Here is a 23,883-nt window from a genome sequence, read left to right on the forward strand (position 1 = left end):
TAAACGCCAGTACTGTGTTTAGCCGCGTTTGCGTTTATAAGTGTTTTTAAAGGAACATTTTACGACCCGACTTTGGGGCCCCATATCTCAGGGCCACTTAGTGCTAGGAACCCTAAATTTGCAAACACAGTGGAACTAACACTATAACATATCCAAATTTTGGATTCCTAGCCCCAAGTGGCCTTGAGATATAGGGCCCCAAAGTCGGGTCACAAAATGTCATTCTCTGCTGCAGAAAAGTGCTTGACATTTTGTGACCCGGATTTGGGGCCCCATATCTCGGGGCCACTTGGTGCTAGGAAACGCAAATTTGGTGTGCTAACACAGTTGGACTAACACTATAACATATCCAAATTTGGGGTCCCTAGCACCAAGTGGCCCCGAGATATAAGGCCCCAAAATCGGGTCGGAAAATGTCATTCTCTGCTGCAGAAGTGCTTGACATTTTGCAACCCGAATTTGGGGCCCCATATCTTGGGTCCACTTGGTGCTAAGAACCCCAAATTTTGTGTGCTAACACAGTTGGACTAACACTATAACATATCCAAATTTGGGGTTCCTAGCACCAAGTGGCCCCCAGTATGGGGCCCCAAAGTCAGGTCAGAAAATGTCATTCTCTGCTGTAGAAGTGCTTGTAGACGCAAACGCAGTTAAACGCGGCATGCAAATGCGGCAAAACGGGCATTTCTAAACGCCGGTTTCAGCTTTTAAAAACATATGTTCAGCAGAGTTTGCATCGGCGTCTCGTGTGCATGAGGCCTTAGGTGTCTAACAGAATTGTATCTTTTTCTACAATAATGTAACTACTTTTTCTGTTAAGCTTGTTACATCAAGAATTACCAAACTTAAGTCTGTGAAGTTCAGCTGTAGGTCAGCTTCACAGATGTGTATTCCTTAGACCCCTTTCACACTAGGGCCACGCTGCGTTAGAGGTAAAGCGCCGCTAGTTTTAGAAGCTCTTTATTGACATTTTAGCGGCGCTTTTTTGGCCACTAGCGGGGCGCTTTTAACCCCCGCTATTGGCTGAACAAAGGGTTAAAAGCGCCCGTGTTGTGGCGCTGCCAAAGCGCTTTGCAGGTGCTTTGGCAGCGCTCCTGGCCCCTCCCTCCTATCGAGTGCCCCCACAGTCAGCAGCTTCGTATTGGGGCACTGGAGCCGAGTAACAGCTCAGTGTGTCCATTCAGACATGGAGCCCTGATCCGGCCCCATCTCCTATCTTCCTTGATTGGCTGACTGACTTTGATTGACAGCCACAGGAGCCAATGACGCTGCTGATGTATCTAAGCCAATCAGAAGGAGTGTCCCGGATGGCTTAGACATTCGTGAACATCGCTGGATAGAGTAGGGGCTCAGGTAAGTAATTAGGGGGTGCTGGGGAGGCTGCTACACACAGAAGGTTTTTTTATCTTAATGCATGGAATGCATTAAGTTAAACCTTCTGCCTTTACATCTACTTTAATTATGTATTACTTTAGTTAATTTTTACTGTTGCTTATGTCTGTTTCATACTATCCGTTCTGCAACTATTTCTTACATAATTTTCCTTTTCTTTTTATTAAATGTTATTTTAAATTTTGTTAAGCTGACATGGCAGCAAGTAGTTTTCCTTGTCAAAAGAAGTTTATTGAGTATACAATGTTATAAAGATACATAAAATAAGTTTACAAGAATCTATAAAGTAAGCTCATTGCTTTACAGTAGGGTTTATATAGGTAAATATCATGAAATTTCAAATATTAAACATTGGGTTCACGTAAACCTAAATTAAAGATATATATCATTTCCTTAGTTACTTTTGTAGGTATTTAAATGATTTATACCTACTATACATATTGTTTACAAGTAGAGTGTATATAGGTCAAATAAATTCTGATAATGAGCTTTAATCGTAAGGTGGAGAAAAGGAAAGAGAAAGAAGAAAAAGGGTTGAAAGGTAGAGGTATGGTCCACAAGGTTGTCCCGCTCGTCCGTTTATTATTCTTTTTAGTTCCCTTTGAAGCCTTAGAATGGGTGTCTCTGTAAGTCATTTAATCTGTTACCATGGCAACAGGACAGAGTCATTGAAGTTTGACAGGAACTGTTGTTTTATCCAAGGATGCCAAAGTTTTTCAAATTTTGGAATTTGATTTTGATCGATGGCTACCATCTTAGCATGGGACATTGTATTATTCATTCTGTGAATTGTTTCTGCTAGTACCAATGTAGGAGATTTCCATGCCTTGGCCACTGTTTGTTTTGCAGCCGTTATTAGTTGGATCATAAGTTTGAATTGAGAGAGTGTTAACCATTCCGGTTTTAGATTAAGTAAAGTTAAATATGGATCTGGTTGTATTATTTTTTTTAATATTTTAGATGCAATCTAAAAGAAGACTTCCTTCCAGAAGGTTTGGATTACTGGGCACGTCCACCATATGTGTAAATATGTGCCTATTTCTGGGCATCCTCGAAAACAAAGAGTTGAGGTATTAGGTGAATATTTTGCCACTCTAGCGGGTACAAGGTACCAGCGAGTTAGGACTTTATAATTTGTCTCCAGTGCTAAGATGTTGGGTGAAGATGACTTAGATGTGAGCCATATGTTAGACCAGTCCGTGTCTTCTAAAGTTCGTCCCAGGTCCTCCTCCCACCTCTAAACGTAAGAGGGTCTATTAAGATTTGCTACTCCAGATAATTGATTATAAAGTGATGAAATTGTACCTTTAGCAAATGGATCTTTTGTACAGATTGATTCAAAAATGGATAATTGGGATAATGGTGTATCCCCCTTTAGGAATGGTGTATAGAAATTTTTGATTTGGAGATATCTAAATATCTCAGAGTTTGGTAGATCATATTTTTCTCTAAGCAAAGGGAATGAAAGGAATGATTTAGATGCTATGAAGTCATTTAGTGTCTGAATGCCTGATGTTGTCCAAGCTTTAAAAGAATTTGGGTAGATCCATGCCGGATAAAAGGCCGGATTTCTGATAAAAGAAAGGAGAGGATTGTGTGGAGATTGTAACTGATATTTGGTTTTTAGTTTATCCCAGAGAGATAAGAAGTGTTTAGTTATGGGATTATGAATTTTAAAGCGGTCTTTAGGATCAAGCCATAATAAATTTGATATTAATAGAGGGTCATTTTCTGAAGCCTCTATAAATACCCATAATGGGATTTCCTGTTTTGCATGGTATTTGGACAGACTGGCCAAATGTGCTGCTCTGTAGTAGTTAGTAAAATTAGGGTATCCCAGGCCTCCTTTATTTTTGGGAAGATGTAGTGTGTGTATAGGTATACGTGGTTTAGAAGAGCCCCATATAAACGAAGTTGCTCTTTTTTGTACTATTCTCAAAAAATAGGAAGGAATTGGAATAGGGAGGACTCTGAATAGATAAAGCAATTTGGGTAGAATAGTCATTTTGATTGCATTAATCTTCCCTATCCAGGATAAAGGAAGTTGCGACCATTGTTTTATTAGATTTGTGATCTGTCTTAATACAGGAGGATAATTGGTTGAGAATAAGTCAGAATGAGATGCTGTTAAATGAATTCCAAGATATGGGATTGATTTTTCTGCCCATGTGAATGGGAGTGCAGCCCTAGCCGGGATCAATTCCATGTTTGTGAGTGAAATATTAAGCACTAGGCATTTTTTAGGATTAATCATAAGGCCGGATAGGGCTGCAAATCCATCAAGAGCTGGTATTAAGTTAGGACCAGAGACCTGTGGTGATGATAGAAAAAGTAATATATCGTCTGAAAATATACATAATTTGTGTGTAATACCTCCTACTTCAATGCCAGTTATAGTTTGGTTTGTTCTGATGTATTGGGCCATGGGTTCGAGTATAAGGGCAAATAATAAGGGAGATAATGGGCAACCCTGTCGGGTACCTCTTTCGATATTAAAGGCTTCAGATTTGTATCCAGCATATTTTATATAGGCTTTGGGTTTATTATATAATGCTTTGATCCATGTTAAAAAGTGGGGTCCAAAACCCCATTTTTGTAATGAATATTGCATATATTGCCAGGATACTGTGTCAAATGCCCTCTTAATATCGAGAGATAGAAAACATAAAGGGATTTTCCGTTTTTTAGCAATATGTGCCAATAACACTGCCCTGCGTATATTATCGCCTGCCTGTCTATTTGGCATGAAGCCTACTTGATCTCTATGTATTAATTTTCCTATAATGCTATTGAGGCGTTTTGCTATTATTTTTGCTAATAATTTAATATCGAGGTTTAACAGAGAGATAGGCCGATAATTCACACAGGAAGTATCATCAGAAAGGGGGTTTTGGGATCATACAAACAATTGCCATTAGTGTTTCTTGCCGAAAAGAATGTCCATCTAAAAGTTTGTTAAAAGTTTCAGTGAGAATGGGAGAGAGTATTTCTGAGAATGTTTTATAGTATAAAGCCGAGTAGCCGTCTGGGCCTGGTCTTTTGTTAAGTTTTAGGTCTTTTATGGCGTTAGAAACTTCATCTATAGTTATAGGCTCATCCAAACTGCTTTTTTGATTCTGAGATAACTCAGGTAAGGTTATTTTTGAGAAGAAGGATTCAGCTTCTGTAGGATTAAATTCAATGTTTGTCTTGTATAAAGTTGCGAGATGTGAGTGAAATTTATGGACTATTTTAACTGGATTACAAGTGTAAACATTTTTTGATAATTTCAAACGTATTGGTTTGAAAGATTTGTTAGTTGAATTTAATGCCCGAGCCAAATATGTACCTGGTTTGTTTGTATTCATGTAGAAATTGTGTTTGGAGCGTTTGAGGGATTTATCAACTGACTCAGTGAGAAATAGATCGTATTCCAATCTAGATTTTTCCAGATGAGATTTTGTACTCTGAGATGGATTATCTTGAAATGATATGTAGGCTGCATTAAAATTGAGTTCTAGTTTTTTTGCTAGATCTTTGCGTTCCCGTTTAAATAGTGCCATTTGTCTTTGTATTGTACCACGCAAGACAGGCTTATGAGCTTCCCACAGTGTTATTGGGGAGATGTCTGTTGTATTATTAATTGATATGTATTCCTTTAAAGCTTGTTCAATGGCCATCTGATGTAGTGGGTGTTTGAGCATTATGTCCGGTAAGTACCACGTTGGGTCATGCGCTTTTGGTATGGCTGAGGCTATAGTAGTGTATACTGCATTATGGTCAGACCACGGAATCAGAATTATATCTGATGCAATAATTTCTGGTATCATTCCTATTGTTAAAAAAATATGATCTATTCTGGTGAAGGTTTGATGAGGGTGCGAGAAATAAGTGAATTTCTTTTTCATTGGGTTACTTTCTCTCCATGAATCTACCAGATTGTATTTGGAAAGAAGTTGAGGAAAAAGGTAATCTAGAGGTTATTTTGGATGGTGTAAAAGGTGATTTATCTAGAAATGGGAGAAGAACCTGGTTCGAATCCCCACACATTATCACTGTTCCTATTTTGTGTGTATTAATCACTTGTAATATATGTGAGAGGAATGGTGTAGGTTGTTTGTTAGGAGCGTAGTAGGAAATCACCGTGATTGCTGTATCCATTATATAACCCATGAGTATCAGGTATCTACCTTCTGGGTCTTTAATTTCTGATGATAAGGTGAATGGTGTGGATCGGTGAAATGCAATTAGAGTTCCCCTTTGCTTGGTACAGGCAGAAGCCGTGTAAATTTGTTGATAAAAAGGAGAAATATATTTTGGAGTAGAATCTTTGGTGAAGTGTGTTTCTTGGAGGCATACTATGTGAGCCTTCTTGTTATGGAAAGTACGGAAGGCTTTGGTCCTTTTTTGAGGGACATTTATTCCCTGAACATTCAGGGAAAGTATATTCAGTGGTGCCATGGCAATAGATCAAATAGTTTTGACTTACTTTTTGTTATGCAGAGCTGACTGCGCAGATCAACCTGTGTGGACTGAAGAGATGAATAGATAGAAAAGAAACCAGTGAATTCTGGAGTAAAGAGTAAACAAAAAACATATGAGATTAGATGATACATTGTATAAATTATTTTTTGCAAGTAATCACAATTTACCCGTGAAAGAGAATAAATATCTCTCTCAGGGGAATAAGTGCCTTCGTCACACTCCCACATAATATGGTTGGGAGAATGAGGAGGGCTAATGGGGGTACACGGATCTTCCGCTTACAGGAGAGAAGTGCTATGTCAAAAGACATCAAAATGATGTTTCATTAATTGGAGTGCAGAATATAGTTTTTGTTGAAATTATTTATTCCAGGTTGGTTGTATATGGTTAGTCTTGCCCTAGGCTAAATAATTCAGTTAGAAAGGTACTGTTAATAACTTTGGTATCGATGAAGATAGTTTGAATTATTTTGGGATTTTAACCCTTTTAGAGTAAACAATTACATATTTTATTCATATGTAACTGTTTAGATATGTTAACTCATAAAATTGAGGTTGTATTGCTTCAGATTAGAATAAACAAAAACATAATTCTAGGAACTAGTTAGGTAATAATATATTTGTTTTAAGAAAAGAAAGAAAAAGCTTCCATTACTTCTGGATTATTGAACATATTTGTCCTAAAAAGTAATAAATCTATTGTTATTACCTGATAATATATAACTGAACAAGAATTTCCTTATTTCACTTATATATTCTAAGGCTATATGAATCAGAAGTAATAAGAAATATAACTGGAATGTAACATGATCCCACACAGTGTGTGACTATCAGAATGCAGTTACATTCAGTTATAAATATAGGTTTTTTATAGAGAACCATCTCTTAGTATAATAAATGAAGAGATATCAGGAATTAGGATGTCAGTCCATTGAATCTTCTTGGTCCATGGATGATGTGGCATAACGGCCTCTTTTGTGAGAATGATGATTCCCATTTTGTTCTGAAATTTTCTGGGTGCTGCCTGAAGGTGAAGATGACGCCATTCTTCTGCGTGTGGGAGTGTTGCTGCTTGTGGGTTCTGTCAGATTTAATTTTAAAAGGGTTTGTTGTAGTTCATCTGCTGATCTGCTTCTGTAAATTGTACCTTGGTAGTTAAATCTGACTGAAAAGGGGAAGCCCCATTGATACATAATGTTGTGGCGTTGCAGTTCCATTAGTTGGGGTTTCATGGATCGTCTTTTAGTAATAGTAAGTTGGGATAGGTCAGCAAAAATTTGATATTTGTGTCCTTGAAAATTAAGTTCCTTTTTTTTCTCTTGCAGCAATTAGTATTTGTTCTTTCGTTCTGTAATAATGACATTTTGTGATTATATCACGTGGGGGTCCATCTTTCTTTTTGGCTGTGAGGGCTCTGTGTACTCTGTCCAGTTCTAAACGTTCAATAGGGATATCTGGCTTTAGTTCTTGTAATAGAGCAGTAATAGTAGATTGCAGGTCTGTCACAGTTTCAGGTATTCCCCTTATGCGCAAGTTTGAACGTCTGGCTCTATTTTCGTAATCTTCGAGCTTAGTTTGTAGTATTAAATTCTCTTTTTTTAATTGTTCCAATTCTGTTATATTTTCTTGGGTTGTAATTTCAATTTCATCCATTTTTATTTCTAAGGCTGCGGTGCGGTTTCCCAGCTCTCTTATTTCTTTGGTTAGGCTTTTTGTTATTTGGTCTGAGGTTTGTTTTAAAGCCTTATGAAGCATCTTTTCAAATTGTAATAATATTACTGGGGATACTGAGGAGGCTTGTGGAGAAGTTTGTGAGAGGATTTGTTCTGTATCTGACTCAAATGGAGAGTCTTGCTGTGACATTTTCTGTCTGTGAGAGCGCCCTGATGCTGTATCTTGTGAGGTGACTGGAGCTGCTTCAGCTGCAGTGAGTGCCTGTGAGCTCTTTGTGAGGTGATTTTTATTTCTGCCACGGTTTCCTCCCAGTACCATATTTCCTGCCCAAACTTTCACAGTTTGTTCCCTGGGGCAAAAAGGTTCAAATGGATACCTTTTGAGCCTGCAGGCTCCGCTTTGTCCTTCTCCTCTCTCCTCAGCGGTGTGGAGCTCTAACAATGCATGTCTGCTCTGCTAGGCTCCGCCTCCTGGTTATTGCAGCAAGTAGTTTTCAAAAATAAACAAAAATGCAGCACTCAATGGGACCAGTAGTAAAAAACTATTGCTGATGGAATCAATAAAGTTCATTTATTGGATGCATGCTAAGCATGCATCCAATAAATGAACTTTATTGATTATACCATCAGCAATAGTTTTTTTACTATTACTCCCATTGAGTACTGCATTTTTGTTTATTTTTGTTGTCTACTTTTCTTCCAGAAGTTTGCAGCTGCACTGGTGTCCAGATATTCCTTGTATAATTGTTATGACATGACAAAAGTTTCTAATGACTGCCAGTTTTAGCGCTTTAGAACTCTTTTTGTTTTCTGCAGCAAGTAGTTATGCAGACATTTTTTTAAAAGTCAGAATCGCAACAGTGGATACTGAGAATGGTGCGTGTTTCTGTAAAAATATGTGGAGTCTACCACACTTGTGTGCTTAAAGAGTTAAATGCTCAGTTGGCCTGCCCTAGTGACAGTCACCTCAGTCTGCTGAAGCTTAGATTGTTGTCCCATGAGATGAAAAATATCTGTGCAGAGAGATTTTGACAGTGTGTACAGCACAATACCCAAAGGCAGTTGGATAACTCCTTAGATTTGCAGTTTGCACCTTCCAAGCACCAATACAAACTGATTTCACAAAAGCATCCCCTTATAAAGCCACATAAAATTAGAAAATCACAAAAACAAAGAGGTTTGTGATTGTCTTTATTTGATAAAATTGGATATAAGAAAAAGATGATTTAAGTTCTTTGGGACGAACATTTTGCTGGAAGAGAATTAACCACAACCATATAATATGTTTTGCAAAGACTTCCTGACAGTCTTCCCCCTTTTCTATGGTGTCTTAGTTAAACATAAATTTCAGCTTTACAATTACGCTCTTGTGTTACACATGTAAAAGCCATGAGACTTGTATTAATGTAATAAAAAACTGTGAATGTTCCAAGAATCCTAGAGTGCAGTATTATTGTAAATTTCCAGAAGTTGTAAGCATAGTGTAATGTTAAAGCTACACTCCTGTAAGCAGCTAAATACACATTTGTAATTCATATATTTTTTAGCTGTAAGCAGCTAAATACACATTTGTAATTCATATATAGGAACAGTTTTCCTGCCAAAGAAGTTTTGATTCTTGGTCAAGGACTTACTAGCCTGCTGACTGAACAGTAGAGGAGCAGCAGTACACTGTTGAGGCCATCCCTCTCCTCAGTCTGCCTTCTGCTTCTGTCAGCATGTTCCCTGTTGACACATTTGCATGCTGCAGAGCTTGACTGGCTCCTAGTGTTGACTTTTTCTCTCCATGTCTGCCGGAGGGCTGCTGTACTGGAGGCTAATATCAAGACACATTCAGATACTTATACTAATTGTAATTGCATTGAAAATGTATTTAACAAGGTTTTAGATGAATACATTACTGCATTAACCATATTTGTATATCTGCTTGGAGTTCAACTTTAAAGAGATGCTGTCAAATTCAGTCTGTTCCATTTGAACAAAGTGCTTGTTAAATGCATACATTGGGGTCAAAAATACAATGTACAAGAAAGGGCTTCATTTAACCTGCTTTGCCTAAATTTCAAATGCATCTCCATAGGACATGCTGTGTATGAAGAAACGCAATGCAAAGCAGGTAAAATGCACCCTCTCAACTGTCATTTACACTATTCCATTAGACACAATGGGAATTTGCTGACTTGTGTTTGACAAGCATAAAAAGGCTGAAATTCTGTAATATATCTGTTTATAAGATCTCACTTGTAGCCCAGCAGCTGCAGAGAGAGGCATGGGAGTGCTTGTGTTCTTGCATAGATTGCTGCCTGCTTTTTTAGAACTCTGCTAAATAAAAAACCTTCCAAGAAGATCACTATAGATTTCAAGTAAAAGTAACATTTAAAGGTTCCAATTGACATTGTTATTCTGTACCTATAAAGACCCTGTTTTGTAATAAATCATTTTTTGGAAAGCACAGACCTGAATCCTGAATACTACCTCTCCTGCCACCTGCATCACTCAATGAGAGAACTCATCCCCCAAAATCTTCTGGGAAAACCAAAACTTCCCTAAGTGTTGGTTTCTGTGGTCCTCCATAGCTCTCATTGGTTCCTACCTCTAACCTCATGTCACTACTGTAGGCAACAGCCATGTGAGATCAAAGCGATGAAGCGATGAGAGCTGCAGAGGACCTGGCAGATTGACTTTTCCAGAAGTGTCGATTTCCCAGCTGACCTTTCTAAAAGTATTTTATTACATGGCAGGATCTTTTTATTACAGCCTTCAATTATACTAATTTCATATACTTTCCTGAAACATATTACATATTTATCTATAAATGTAATTACATTTTTTGCATAAGATAATGTATAATTTATGCTTACTGACTCTAAAACTGATCCTAACGTTCATTCTGCTTTAATAAATTTGGCAGTCATTAGGAAAGAAAGGTATGGGTAAGAAAGCCACCCATAAGTTTTCCTCTGGAAGCTTCAGGTCTAGGTCACATGTAGTGGAGCTTTGGTGACAATATGTTCAGGTGCTGCCCTCAGTGGAGTTTTAGGTCAAAATGAATGAATACTCTGTCGACACCAACATCCAAAGTGCAGAGTTGCTGAGATTTGTGTGACCAATTGTTGATGTGATCATGATCCACACCTAAAGCTCAGTGGTATCTGCTTGTTAAAGTTGATGCTAGCCATTCATGGCTCAGTTTTCTTTCTTTTAGCATGCTAAACAGCATGTAGCACCCACAGCTGACTGAATACAGTGGAATTGTCAAAGAATGATTCAGTCACTCTTCTCCCAATGTTTTTCCACATGGCTCAATCAATTTTTAAATTGACTTTTTCAAGCCAGAAGTTGCTTGCAAGGTCGCCCGTAGCTTGGATTTTGCGTGATTCAGCAGTAATAGGCCAGTATTCAAACCGTCTATGGTCATGCCTAAGCGTATGATCACTTTTTTTTTAAAGTCACTATACCACACAGAAGCAAAGGCAGTGTCATTGCTAAAACCTCCTGACACATATTTCAAAATGAATGTTCCACCCAACAACTGCTAGACATAAACCTATCCAACATTGATAGACAAGTGTCTTTCTCAACCTAACTATATAACATGGTTTGTCAGTAAGTAGTAATCTTCCAGCAGCTTTAACAGGCTGTGTTTTTTCTGTAGAAAACCGCTAGTAAATATAAGTGAATATCTCTGGTTCTGCTTTGTTTCTGTTTAATAGACTTTGGGCAGTTTAATAAATGTTTCCATTTGTGTACGTTTGAACTGAATGTTCCAAGATGTGTTGTAAGAGTGCTTTCAGAAGTGAGTACAGCAAAAATTGCTAATAATAGAGTGTACCTATTGTTCTATCTAGGCATTTTATAGCTTCAGTGGGCATTCTTGAGAGAACACCCTACTTATTTACTAGGAGTTAATGAAATCACTTTGTATGCTGCTTGTTGTAGAGGCCTAACCTATTATCTGCTTGTGAAGGGTCCAGTTTAGTGTTCTGTTTGTTGCAGTGAGCACTTCTAAGTTAAGTATTCATGAAAAACAAAGTGAAGTTTGTAATTCACTGTCAAACATCTTTTGTGGGGTAAAAATGTTTGTTCCCTTTCAGATGGATTTTTACATAAATAAAAATATGATTCAGCAATATCATTCATTTCATATATTAATAAAGTCTGTAAGCACACAGGGGATGCTTAAAAAAATCTAAAGCAAATGACAGGAACAGAACCTGCTGTACTAATATTTTGTCAGACTAAAAAGCTGCATGATCCATAGTGATAGTCAGGTCTGGTCAATTCAGACATTTGTCACCAGACAAACATCAGCTCAGTTCTCATTAAAATACATCAGTTATAACAACCATTCAATAGCTAAGTGGCTGTCAGCCTTGGAAAAGTCTAGGCCAGTCACCCGAGTTGCTGTGGATACCAAGCACTAGAATGCGGAGTGTTCCAGCATCTGGCAATGTGACAGGCACCATCAGGTGCAGTGTTCATCTTCTAGATCGTGCCTGTATAGTTCTGGCTGTGTTATCATTGAGAGGAGCTGTATGCAACATGGAGTTGGAGATGAAGGTGAGTGCTTCTGAACAGAAATGATAGGGCACCACTGACTACTAACACAGGGGTATCACTTTCACTGACATAGAGGCATGATTGACTGCTGACACAGAGGGCACCACTATCTCTAGTCTCTGACCATTTTCTGCAGCTTATGCCTTGATTATGTACAATATGTGCACTGTGTTGCAGGTAAATTTTTAAATGAAACGCTAATGTGTTTTGTTAACATGGTAATACATGTTACAGGATTCATAGGAATAAATGAAAACACATGTCTATGCATGCCCATCATATCAAAAACTGAAAAGTTTCCATTATCTTCGTTAAAAATGTAATATGCTTATCGTCCATTGGGAAACACAGGATTGTAGAACGGTCTGCACCACTTATGCTGAAGCCTATGGGCATTTTGGACACTGGCAACAAGAAAAAATTTAGCCAGACCTAGGAGGTTGGACACTTTTTCCTTTGCTCCGCTGTGGAAAAAGACTACTTCACATTTTTTATCATTCCTTTCTTCTATTAACATTCTTTTGTGAATGATTTTTGTTTGACAACTTCAATCCAATTTCAAATATGCTGTTTGAGCTGGTCTCTTCATAGCAGCTTTTTGAGTTGGCTAATCCTCAGTACTTCCTGAGAGGCAGTGCCTGAACCCTGCTGAACTGAGCATTGCGGGACTGCCCTGGAATGTGACCTTCAGGTGCTGAGCTCTGCCAGTGGGGACCTTTGGGTACTGTGTTAGCTGCAGAGTACTCTCCAGGATAAGAACTGTGGTACAGTTTATGCTGTGACTCAGCATTCAAGAACTTAGTGACTAAACCAAGCACTAAGCTCTGTCCGTGGTGTTGCCCAGATCCTGTGCACTGTGTCAGTCAGCTGAAGAGCATTGTTTTCAGGTATACAGCCATAGCACAGCCTATGGCATGATTTAATCTCTAAAAAAAAAATAACTTAGTTTTTTCATCTGCACTGCTTTGCAAAGCCCATATAGCAGCCTAGTAAAGCCATGGTTTCTTAAAGTGGTGTTCCGGCCGAAATTATACTTTTTAATTAAAAAAACCCTATAATACACAAGCTTAATGTATTCTAGTAAAGTTAGTCTGTAAACTAAGGTCTGTTTTGTTAGTTTATAGCAGTAGTTTGTTATTTTATAAACTTACAGCAGGCCGTGGCCATCTTAAGTGTGGGCATCTGAAGCCAGACTGTATTTCTTCCTGGATCTCATCCTTGCAGATCTCGCACATGCTCAGCGCAGCACAAGCAGTGTAATAGGTTTCAGGTCAGGTTTCCATAGCAACGGCAGCTTCAGAGGAAGTTGCCGCCCCTTCCCAGAAGGCATTGCAAACAGGAAATTATGCGATGGGCCGTGGCCAGGGAGGAGGAAGTGAAAAATGAACACAGCAGATATACAGTAGGTGCTGAGAAAAAAAATTTAAAAAATCCAATTTGTTTACAGTGCACAGTTTAGTGAGGGATGCTGAAGAGTTGTAAAAGTGGGTGGAACTCCACTTTAACCTATCAACCTCCCCACTGCCAGTGGCACTTTCCAGACATTATGTACTGTGTCAGTTAGTAGCAGAGCTGTTTATTCTGCAAGTTCAGAGCAGTATCTCATTGTCTTTAGTATAACCCAGTCTCTGAACACTCCTTCATTACTATAGCCTTTAGGTTAACGTATATATGGGTATTACCTCAGCACAGCTTTGGAACTCCTAGATACAACCCATGGCATTAGTTATTGTGGGATTCCTCAGTCTATGAACTTTTTCACAAGACTCTGCCAGTAGCGCTTTCCAGCCACTTCATACTGTGTCAGTTTGTCACAGAGCAATGGAGTCACCTCAGGTGTGCCCATTCTTTGATTATTAACTTATCATTTTAGCATACAGGCTTAAAGTTTTTCCTTAGTGCAGCTTGGAAGCCCCAAATGCAACATACCACTTCATTACCCAGCCATAGTCATATGACATCCGCAGATGGGATCTTCCATCCTGGGCTGGCGTCATATGACGTCCTCGGATTTCCGCCACTACTGCAGCGTGGCGATCGGTGATCCCCTGTGTCCCTCGGGACACAGCCGTTTCCCGATGGGGGTAATGAGCGGGTGGCGGAGTGTGAGAAGCATCGTGACCGGCTGTATCCAATCACAGCCGGTCACTATGTAGAGTGGCGTGCACTGTGTTTGTGCGCGCCCTGGGGGGGCGCACAGCGCGGCGATCGGGGTTGAGGCTTTTCCCTCTGACAAAGCCCAGCCCTGATCAGGGTAAAGAGCCAATTAAATTGGCTCTTTACCACGTGTCCGGCTGTGTCCAATCACAGCCAGTCAAAAATGTCAACAAACAGCAGTGTAACGGCTGTTACTGGGTTCTTCTCCTCACACACCGATCCAGTGTGAGGAGAAGATCAGCGAATAATGAGTTACAGAGATTAGTTACAGTTACAGATTATTCTAGTGTCCAGAATGCCCCACCCAATAAAGAGTACCTGTCATCACAGTACCTGTCACCAAAGTACCTGTCACCACAGTACCTGTCACAGGAGTACCTGTCACCACAGTACCTGTCACAGGAGTACCTGTCACCAGATTACCCGCTATCAGAGTACCTGTCACCAGATTACCCGCCATCAGAGTACCTGTCACCAGAGTACCCGCCATCAGAGTACCTGTCACCACAGTACCTGTCACAGGAGTACCTGTCACCAGATTACTCGCCACCAGAGTACCTGTCACCAGAGTTCCCACCATCAAAGTACCCGCCATCAGAGTACCTGTCACCAGAGTACCAGCCATCCATCCATCTCATCAGAGTACCTGTCATCCATCCATCCCGTCTGAGTACCTGTCCCTTGATGCCATCAGCCACTATGTCCAGAAAGGAATACACGCCAGAAGAGGCATATCAAATTCTGAGTCTGACCGATGAGAGCAACGGGGAGCTCTCACAGCCCAGTTCTGATTCCGATTCTGGTTCAGAATATGAGCCCCCGAAGACAGCACATCAGGATCCGCATTGGAGGAGGAAGCAGTCCGTCCAAAAAGAAGATGGTCTGAACACCAGGCAGCTACCATCAGTGCCAACAGCGCTAAACCCAGTACAAGCGCTGCTAGACTCCAGGAGGAAAGGCCCAGTACAAGTTCGGTAATTGCACGCCGAAGAATTAGGGCCCAAACCCAGCTTCTAGATGCCTTGGCAAACCCATTGTGGCTGCCTCCTAGCACAGGGTCAGCCACGATCCCCCCTTTCACAGAACAGCCAGGTGTGCAAGTCAACACAGAAGTTTTTTCCGAAATTTATTTTTTGAATTTATTTTTCACTGATGAATTAGTTCAAGGCATCGCGTACCAAACCAATCTTTTTGCCCAACAATTTATTGAAAATAACCCCAGCTCAAGCTATACCCGCCCTTTTGAATAGAGACCCCTAGCAGTGGAGGAGCTTAAATTGTTTTTAGGCCTAACGCTCAACATGGGGCTTACAAAAAAAAAAATGAAGTGCATAAATATTGGTCAACCAACCCTTTCCACCACATGCCAATTTTTTCATCTGTCATGTGCAGGTCCCGATATGAAATTATAATGCGCTTCCTGCATTTCAACAATAATTCACAGTGCCCCCCCCCCCCCCCCCGAAATCACCCAGACTCAGATAAATTATATAAAATTCGCCCCCTAATTAATTTTTTTCTCCAGGTGGTTTGCCGAAATGTATTTCCCTGACAAGAATATCTCTGTGGACAAGTCCTTGGTCCATTTCACAGGCTGGCTGGGAATCACGCAATATATCCTCAGTAAGAGGGCGAAGTACGGATTGAAACTCAACAAGCTCTGTGAAAGCACCACCAGATATATACACTCATTCCACGTGTACAAAGGCAAAGACTCCCAGCTCCAGCCCCCTGAGTGTCCTTCATACATGGGAATAAGTGGAAAAATTGTCTGGGAGTTGGCATTCCCACTCCTCCAAAAGGGGTATCATATTTACATGGACAACTACTGTACAAGTTTGCCCCTTTTTCGCCACCTATACCTAAAAAATACTTTGGCCTGTGATACAGCAAGCAAAAACAGAAAGGGCTTCCCACAGAGTCTAATCACCACAACGCTACAAAGGGGGGAATCAGCAAGCTTGAGGAACTAGGAAGTGTTGGCTGTGAATTGGAGGGATAGGAAAGATGTGTACATCATGTCCACCATCCATGATGACACCTCAGTGGAACTTCGCAGAAGACGCGGTCCCTTTCAAAAGCCTTCCTGTATCATTGAGTACAATAAATTAATGGGGGGGTGGATTTAAATGATCAAATGTTGCAGTCCTATTTATCAACATGAAAATCCCTCTTCTGGTACAAAAAAGTTGCAATTTACTTTTTTCATTTGGCCCTTTTAAATTCTTTCATCTACCAAAAATGGACATAAACACCCAACACCTTCATAACGTTTATTGAAGACATTGTCACTGCCCTGATCTATCCCCCCCGAAAGCATTTGCTCCGATTGTGTCAGCAGACTACATGAACGCCATTTTTTGGACCATGTTCCACTTTCAGGATCCAGAAGATGACGCCAAAAAAAATGTCGGGTGTGCACCAAAAGAGGAGTTAGGAAAGACACCAGTTTCCATTGTCCCCAATGTCCCTCCCAACCTGGCCTTTGCATCGGAGAATGCTTCAGACACTATCACACTCTTGTAAACTATTAGCCCATATTTCCAATAGACTGCCATTTCCCCGTTTTCAATTTCTGTCCTGAATATTTCCCTGGTGCCTCAACCAACCATATCATTGTCTTCCATGTGAACTGACCCTGGCCTTTTTCTCGACTATGCCTCTCCCTGCCGTCCTCATTGTTTATCTGCCATGTTTCTGGCTTTCACGTGAACTGACCCTTGACTGTATCGACTATGCCTCTGCCTACCGTCTATTTCTGCCTTTTACCTGCACTGACCTCGGCCTGTTGACCATATTTTTGCCTGTCCCTTGACCTGATCTTTCACCCTGCTACACAGGGGTCTCACATATGTGATTGGCTCCAGAATAGTGTTCTGAGTTGAGAAAAATAGTTTTTGATTTTCTGTGTTCCCAGAACAGGGTCTGGTTGCCCGGAGGCTTCAAAGCGATTTGGGTGGGAGAAGCCCCTACCCCTGTCCCCATTCTTTCCTCACCGATGCCCTAAGCTTGATGGTCCTGCCTGCTCCCTGGACAAATACTCTGGCTGTGCTGACCATATCTCTGCCTGCTGCATGTACTAACTATGGACAGTATTCCTGCCTGCTGCATGGACGATCATTTTGCTGCTGCTGACCACATCCCTGCCCACTATCTGGACCAATGCTTTGGCTGTGCTGACAACATCTCTACCTGTACTGACTATTCCTGCCTGTTGCCTGTTTTGCTGTCGCTCGCAACGTTCTTGCCTGCTGCCTGGACCAATGCTCTCTCTGTAGACCACTGCACTACTAAAACCGCAGGTAATCTTTTCTTTACCCTTTGCCCAGCAGAATGTATTTTGGTTTGTAATTGGTATGTACAGTACATGCTATGTGTTAGAAATATGAAGGGCCTTCAACAATGTGATAGGTTGGCAGGAATTTATGTGCGTAATTTATGCTCCTAGAACACCTGACAGTGCTACTCGGATGTTGGGCCTCTGTATGTGGCCAGGCTATGTAAAAGTCTCACACATGTGGTATTGCCATACTCAGGAGCAGGGGCGTTGCTAGGGGGTGGCTTTTGGGGCTATAGCCACGAATCTGAGGCCAATAGCCCCGAGTCTCTGCAGGGGTCCCCAAGGGGAGGGGAGGCTCTCTGGGGACCCTTATGTAAGTGGGGGGGCTCTCTGGGGACCCTGATGTAAGGGGGAGGCTCTCTGGGGACCCTGATTTTAAGGCCTAGGCTCTCTAGGGACCCAGATTTAAGGGGGAGCCTCTCTGGGAACCCTGATGTAAGTGGGGGGGCCCTCTGGGTACCCTGATGGAAGGGGGAGGCTCTCTGAGGACTCTGATGTAAGGAGGAGGCTCTCTGGGGACCCTGATATAAGGTGATGTAAGGGGGGGGCTCTCTGGGGACCCTGATGTAAGCGGGGGGCTCTCTGGGGATATATATGCACCCACACGTATATTACTGTATATACATGTGTATGCCCGCCCAAGCGTATGACTTTCTTTACTACGCTGCTATGGGCTCTAGCCCCAGATCTTTTGTAGATCTAGCAACGCCCCTGCTCAGGAGGAGTAGCAGAATGTATTTTGGGGTGTCCTTTTTGCTATGTACATGCTGTGTGTTGGAAATATCTTATAAATAAACAACTTTGTGTAAAAAAAAATGCGTTTTCATTTTTTTCCCCACATTTTCCAAAAACTTCCAAAAAAATGAACCGTTCAAAAGACTCATTATGCCTCATAGATTATACGTTGGGGTGTTAGCTTTCCAAAATGGGGTCATTTTGTGGGGTTTCCATTGTCCTGGTGCTCCAGGGTCTTCAAAAGTGTAATAGGTGGTTGAGAAATGAGATGTGTAATTTATGCTTGTAGAACGCCTGAAGGTGCTACTTCAATGTTGGACCTCTGTATGTGGTTGGGCTGTGTACAAGTCTCACACATGTGGTATCACTATACTCAGGAGGAGTAGCAGAATGTATTTTGGGGTGTCATTGCAAGTATGCTCTGTGTGAGAGAAATAACTTGTTATTATGACAATTTTGTGTAAAAAAAAATGAGATTTTCCCAAAAATTGTGTGAAAAAATTACAACTTCAAAAAACTCACCATGCCTCTTACTAAATACCTTGGAATGTCTACTTTCCAAAAAGGGGTAATTTGGGGGGGTATTTGTACTTTCCTGGCTTGTTAGGGTCTCAAGAAATGAGATAGGCCTTCAGTACATCAGGTGTGATCAGGTATGATCAATTTTCAATGATTTGCACCATAGCTTGTAGACTCTATAACTTTCACACAGACCAAATAATATACACTAATTTGGGTTATTTTTACTAAAGATATGTAGTAGTAGACATTTTGGCCCAAATTTATGAAGAAAAAATTCTTATTTGCAAAATTTTACAATAGAAACTAAAAAAAAGTGTTTTTTTTTCAAAAATGTCTCTCTTTTTTCGCTTATATTGCAAAAAATAAAAACCCAGCAGTGATTAAATACCACCAAAAGAAAGCTCTGTTTGTGAGAAAAAAAAAGATAAAAATTTTGTTTGGGTACAGTGTAGCATGACTGAGTAATTGTCAAAGTGTGAGAGCGCTGAAAGCTAAAAATCAGTCTGGGAAGGAAGGGTGTATAAAAGCCCTGTATTGAAGTGATTAATAATAGTAAAGTTCTTTGGTTTGTAACCTTTTCTCACTGAATTCTACCATTTCCATTTTCCAGATATTTTTGCAGTATCAGTTAGCCGCTGAATGACCTCACCATGTCTAGAGCAGTGACATAACCTTGGCTGTTACCACACTCAACTTATTAGTCAGTAAAGCATTATATATGAATTTTTCCTCAGCAATGCCTGGGAGCCCTTGCAACCTGCCGAAATAGTCTCTGTAGGTGGCTTGGTCTTTGATTCTCTCACTGAGCTCTGTGTCTAGTACTTTCCAGACTAGTGCTTCCAGTCTATGCACTCACACTTGTGTGAGAGGAGTTTTTTGGTTGTTATTAGGGTTTATTAGCTTTGTGTTTTAAGGCTCACATTTTAATCTTTGACTCTGATTCAGATACATTACAGCCCTCTCCAGAGGAGCCAATTTTTTAACAAATCCCCAAATCCTCTGCTTTGCAAGAAAATATTGTTCCTCTCATTAATGCAGTACATTCTATCTTGCAAGTATGGGATCAATCTGCTGTTACAGGCATTGAGTTTGGCAGAGCTGTATCCTTAAAGACCTCTCCTGTACATTGTTTGTAAAAATCAGACCTTTTTGAGGCCTGGAATCTACCTGTCATGGGATTCCTCTAATAATGTTGTGGAGTGCTTTCCGTTTCCAAGGGAATTTATTGACAAATGGTCTCACTGTAGATGATTCAGTCACCTCTCTTAATAAACATGCTACCAAACGGGTAGATTGTCTTATTTCCTTTAACCAGTTCAATACAGGGCATTTTCACCCCCTTCATTCCCAGACCAATTTTTAGTTTTCAACTCTGTCACACTTTAAACGACAATTGCGCGGTCGTGCGACGCTGTACCCAAACAAAACTGATGTCCTTTTTTCCCCACAAATAGAGCTTTCTTTTGGTGGTATTTGATCACCTCTGCGGTTTTTATTTTTTGCGCTATAAACAAAAGAAGAGCGACAATTTTGAAAAAACACAATATTTTATACTTTTTGCTATAATAAATATCCCAAATTTGTTTTAAAAAAACAAATTTTTTCCTTAGTTTCGGCCGATACGTATTCTTCTACATATGTTTGGTAAAAAAAATCACAATAAGCGTATATTGATTGGTTTGCGCAAAAGTTATAGCGTCTACAAAATACGGGATAGATTTATGGCATTTTTAAAAAAAATGTATTTATTTATTTATTTTTACTAGTAATGGCGGCTATCTGCGATTTTTTTTCGTGACTGCGACATTATGACAGACACATCGGACACTTTTGACACATTTTTGGGACCATTCACATTTATACAGCGAGGGAGTCTACTGACATCACAACTCCACCCACCGAGCTCCAGACAACAGACCCACCCACAGAATATGCAGTTTTTCGGGTCTAATAACAGACAGAGGGGAGACATTTGACAGGTAAAGATACATGCAGGAGGCATGTATATCCTTATAGATAACCCCTATGGCAGTAGTTTAGAAAGGATGACATTGGGTTTACATCCACTTTAAGGATGTTACTGATTTTCATATAGACTCTATTCTGAAACATCAGTTTGTGTTTCCTAGTGTAACTGTCTGCCTCATCTTGGTTCAAATTTGTGCATCGGAGGTGTTGGAGTGGATTAACACAAATAAAAGAGACTGTGCCTTTGTAGGGTGGACACTCATCCTCAATGTTTTTGAAAAAATTTCAAAGGCCTTGTGTTTTAGTTGTGATAGTCTCTTACAGACCACCAGGCTTACTTCTTGCACAAGTATAATGTCGATTCACATGCCTATGGCACTTTGGCTCCGTACCTTGGAAGTTAATCATGCCCTTAAGGATCATCTAATTTTTTCATCTTTCAAGGGTAAACACATTTTTGGCTCTGGCATTGATCAGAAAGGAATGGCCTCATTCTGCTTCTGTTTCTAAAGCAGTAGTTTGTAGATGTCTTCAGTCTTTTTCATATTCAGGCTGCAGATCTTGGGACCACAATCCCTCCATGTTTTCTTCTTATTCTTCTGCAAAATAACACCCCCCCACTTCCCTGGGGGAAGTTGTCTGTTTTTTTGCTACCACAAGGGTATCTCTTTAGTTTTTTTCTTAGCAGTTAGAGTGCTCAGGTTTTCTCCTGCAGCTCATATTTTCTCACTTTTGGTCGACTATTTATACTAAACATTTTATGGCATATTCACACTCAAGGGTGCCCTATCTTGGGAGTTTTATCCCATTTACAGTAAGGGAAAAATGTATTTGATCCCCTGCTGATTTTGTACGTTTGCACACTGACAAGGAATTGATCAGTCTATAATTTTAATGGTAGGTTTATTTTAACAGTGAGAGACAGAATAACAACATAAAAATCAGAAAAAACACATTTTAACAAAACATGACTTAGTACTTGGTGGCAAAACCCTTGTTGGCAATCACAGAGGTCAGACGTTTCTTGTAGTTGGCCACCAGGTTTGCACACATCTCAGGAGAAATTTTGTCCCACTCCTCTTTGCAGATCCTCTCCAAGTCATTAAGGTTTCAAGGCTGATGTTAGGTAACTCGAATCTTCAGCTCCCTCTATATATTTTCTATGGGATTAAGGTCTGGAGACTGGCTAGGCCATTCCAGGACCTTAATGTGCTTCTTCTTGAGCTACTCCTTTGTTGCCTTGGTCATGTGTTTTAAGTCATTGTCATGCTGGAATACCCATTCACGACCCATTTTCAATGCCCTGGCTAAGGGAAGGAGGTTCCCACCCAAGATTTGATGGTGCATGGCCCCGTCCATCGTCCCTTTGATGCGGTGAAGTTGTCCTGACCCCTTAACAGAAACACCCCCCCAAGCATAATGTTTCCACCTCCATGTTTGACGGTGGGGATGGTGTTCTTGGGGTCAAAGCAGCATACCTCCTCCTTCAAACATGGAGAGTTGGGTTGATGCCAAAGAGCTTGATTTTGGTTTCATCTGACCACAACACTTTCACCCAGTTCTCCTCTGAATCATTTAGATGTTCATTAGCAAACTACAGACCGGCCTGTACATGTGCTTTCTTGAGCGGCAGGATTTCAGTCCTTCGCGGCTTGTGTGTTACCAATTGTTTCTTGGTGACTATGGTAGCAGCTGCCTTGAGATTATTGACTCTCCTGTGTAGTTCTGGTCTGATTCCTCACCATTCTCATGATCATTGAAACTCCACAAGGTGAGATCTTGCATGGAGCCCCAGACCGAGGGAGATTGACAGTTATTTTGTGTTTCTTCCATTTGCAAATAATCACACCAACTGTTGTCACCCTCTCACCAAGCAGCTTGGCGATGGTTTTGTTGCCCATTCCAGCCTTGTGTAGGTCTACAATCTTGTCCCTGACATCCTTGGTCAGCTCTTTGGTCTTGGCCATGGTGGAGAGATTGGAATCTGATTTATTCCTTCTGTGAACAGGTGTCTTTTATACAGGTAACAAGCTGAGATTAGGAGCACTCCATTTAAGAGAGTGCTTCTAATCTCAGCTCATTACCTGTATAGTTAGACACCTGGGAGCCAGAATTCTTGCTGATTGATAGGGGATCAAATACTTATTTCACTCATTAAAATGCAATTCAATTTATAACTTTTTTGAAATGCGTTTTTCTGAATATATTTACTGTTATTCTGCCTCTCACTGTTAAAATAAACCCACCATTAAAATTATAGATTGATCATTTCTTTGTCAGTGGGCAAACGTACAAAATCAGCAGGGGATCAAATACTTTGTTCCCTCACTGTAATTCTGTACTAAACTTTTGCTGTGGAGTTTCCTTCTCCCATTGTGGAGTATGTACACTTTCTATTGCTTGACCTTCTTAATGCTCTTACCCTCCCTGGGGAATTATAGGTCTAAACTAAACTAAAGGAATAATTTTTTTCCACTCATCCTTAACTTGAAGATGATACTTGGTCCATCAGTTCACATAGCATTGTGCTGAAGAATGGATGTCCTGCACCCCAGCAATTCCTGCAAAAATCTTTTGATAGTTTGGAAATGCTTCCTTTATTGTTCCCTTCAAGTTTGCAAAGGTAACTCTTTCTTTTGGAGATGTGACCTTCTTCTGTGGGGTACCAACTATACTTTACTATTATTATTATCATGCAGGATTTATATAGCACCAACTGTCCAGTGCTTTACAACATAATCGCAGACAGTACAAGTACAATACAGTTTAATACAGTAGGAATCAATAGGCCCTGCTCGATAGAGCTTACAATCTAAAACAGGGATCCTCAAACTACGGCCCTCCAGCTGTGGCAGAACTACACATCCCATGAGGCATTGTAAAACTCTGACATTCACAGACATGACTAGGCATGATGGAAATTGTAGTTCCTGAACACCTGGAGGGCCGCAGTTTGAAGACCCCTGATCTAAAAGGAAGGGTCAAGAGATACAATAACTGTGGAGTATAGGCTGATGGAGAAAATAAATGTACAGTTGTTAGGTGGGGGCAGGATAGACCTTTCTGAAGAGAT

At 40.4% G+C, this 23,883-nt stretch overlaps 1 protein-coding gene across 4 annotated transcripts in view; it reads left to right on the forward strand.

Annotated features, from left to right (window-relative positions):
• BCAS3 (BCAS3 microtubule associated cell migration factor) overlaps nucleotides 1-23,883 on the forward strand; it is a 1,663,284-nt gene that overhangs the window by 1,566,764 nt on the left and 72,637 nt on the right. The window lies entirely within an intron of this gene.

This window comes from Aquarana catesbeiana, linkage group LG02 (genome assembly GCF_042186555.1).
Source record: "Aquarana catesbeiana isolate 2022-GZ linkage group LG02, ASM4218655v1, whole genome shotgun sequence".
Taxonomy (NCBI): Eukaryota; Metazoa; Chordata; class Amphibia; order Anura; family Ranidae; genus Aquarana; species Aquarana catesbeiana.